Here is a 2,707-nt window from a genome sequence, read left to right on the forward strand (position 1 = left end):
AGAAAGTGTTCTAGCTGTTCTTAAAGCTACAGTACACACATTTTGGGAAAATCTGAAATTATTTATATATATATATATATATATATATATATATATATATATATATATATCTCTACAGAGTGCCATTATAAATTTTGAGTTTTAGAGAGTTAACACCTCAGGAAATTTCCAGTCAGTGTGCTGCAGTGATGCCCCAGGGAACTTCCCCTCTGGTTGAAGGGTAAATTCAGATGTGAAAGTCATGATATATATATGCAAACCGGATATAAATACACTGTTACGAGCACCTCTTGATTTATTATGGCAGTTTGTGGCTTTTCAGTGTGTAAAATGAAATGCACTGTAGCTTTAAGCCATGAGAGCTTCATTAGTGCTTCAGTGCTTCAATCTGTACCTCTCTTACCTTTTCTATATGTGCCTTTTTCAGCTTGTGTGAAACTGAGGTGCTGTTGTTTGAACACAAACACAGCTGTGGCTTGTGGCTGATGTTAAGTGTTTGAATGGTCTGTTTTGTTTTTTTTCTCTCTGTTCACACTACCTAGAGGCTATGCATGTTTGCAACTTGAACCAGTCTTTATTTCCAGGTTTTATATAGAAAGACCAAATATTTTAAGACTTAATTAGATATTTCATTGTGTTATGTCTTTAAAAACATTAAGTGTTGTTGGAAAGAGAATTATTGCTGTACTTGGCACATTTAGGTTGTCCTTCCTCTCTTTTGCTTTACTGCTTATTCCCCAAACCCATCTCAAGTTCTTTTTATTCAAATTGCTTATAGATGTGCTTCATCTGTTAAGCATTTTTGCTCATTTGCGTTGTTCAAATTGATTTGTTCTGTTCAAGTATTTGATCAGGATGCAATTTAAAACACTTTGTACTAAGTTTTCCTGTTTGTGATCATTACAGTAGCAATAACCTGATGAGTATATGAAATTGTTGTTGCAGCAGATGCAGAATACCGGCATTCAAGTGTCTTGAAATATGTGGTATATTTGAATTGTCATGTATGGGGCACTTTGAGTTTTTTTTTTCTTTTTATTGCATAAAAAAACCTAATCTGTGCCCTAGTGACATTCTAAGTATATACTTGGATTCTGTTATTACACTCTGTTGTTTTTGATTACGTACAACTTCCTCTATAATTAATAAATCTTTTGAAAACCTCCATAGTGATTATTTGCTTTTCCTGTTTGTCAGTTATTTTTTTCCTTCCTAATGCTGCTGTTAAAACCAGTTAAACTCTGCGGACCCGGATACGGGTCCAAAATGACGTTAAAAATGTTTATGCTTCACTTACATAGCCTTCCTTATATGGTATCAGCCCATATATGGGTTCATTTGAAAGCTTGGAGTGTCTTCTTTACAAAGAATACCATTCCTTTTGGTTTTTATATTCATAAAGCAGTAAAATTAAAGGCGAAAATACCAAAAAACGCGCCGAGCTTAATTAATTCATATTTCAGCTCTTTGCAGCGTTTGGCAGGTTTCCCAGGTAATGAAGACAGATTTTCATTGTACTCTTTGTACAACCTAAAGGAGAATTCATTTATTATGCTACTTGCTGATATCAGTGGTACATTCAGCACATGCTTAGCTACTTGAGGTGGCATTTGAAAGACCATCAGCACAGAATCACGATTTAGATGAGCGCAAAATGCTACTGTCAGCATTTTTCTTCTTTTGTTGCTTATATATTTCATCAGCAAAATCAGTGAGATATACAGTGGGTTATGAGGCTGGAATGAGGCTGATGGAGTTGTTAAAATAATTTAAGAGTCTCAAAAGAAAATACCATTTTCTTGGGCCCTCTGAGTCCCTGCTTGATTTAATCCTTTCAATTTGTCATCCTGCGTTCCAGGAACCGGCAATAAGCCACACACAAGTTTTTATTCTTTCCAGATTGCTAAATTGGAGCGGCTCATCCACGATATTGGAGTTGAAAGTGATCCCAGAGGAATGCAGAAACTTAATAATAGTTTAAAAGAAACAAATAGTACAAAACAGTGCGATATTGCATGTTTGTATTTTATCGCTGGCAGAAATTTGAGGGTATTATTGGAGACCACCTTACACCAAAACCTTTTTCAAATAATATTATGGCATTATCTCTTTGGGACTGGGGTCATAGTGCAACAGTTTTTGACCTAATCTCCCTATTCTATAAATTATTTGCATTACATATCCGTAGTCTTTCATCTAAGCATGTGATTTAGAAAAAAAAGATAAGGTTGTTATGGAACAATTATGTGCAAACAAAAATGTATCCTTATGGTGATATTGAAGAGAGAGAAACAACAAAACTGAGCTTTATAAATCTATATGTGTATGTGTGCATATTTTTGCTCTCTTCGTGTGTGTGTGTTCCCTTCAGGGACCCAGTGTACGACATGGTTTTAAAGTGCACTAATCTGCTGTTTACAAACAAATTGATGAGTGTGTGTCCCTCTGGCTAACATGATGTGGCTGCTAATCTGTGTGTTTGTGTAAGCATGTTTGTATGAGTGCATGTAAGAGAAAAGGCCAGGAGGGTCCCTCCAGGAGCTGGCTATAGCATTTCTGAATGCCTGCTTCTAAAACTCAGGATGTGGGAAGCGCTTAAAAAGCTCAGTGACGAGTCATGATCACACACAATCGGGTCCCTGCTAAGCTTTGCTCCTTTAAAGAAAACAGTTGTTGGGTCAGATTTACATAACATTACAATGTAGGT

Source organism: Sinocyclocheilus anshuiensis, unplaced genomic scaffold (assembly GCF_001515605.1).
Source record: "Sinocyclocheilus anshuiensis isolate Anshui unplaced genomic scaffold, SAMN03320099.WGS_v1.1 scaffold365, whole genome shotgun sequence".
Taxonomy (NCBI): domain Eukaryota; kingdom Metazoa; phylum Chordata; class Actinopteri; order Cypriniformes; family Cyprinidae; genus Sinocyclocheilus; species Sinocyclocheilus anshuiensis.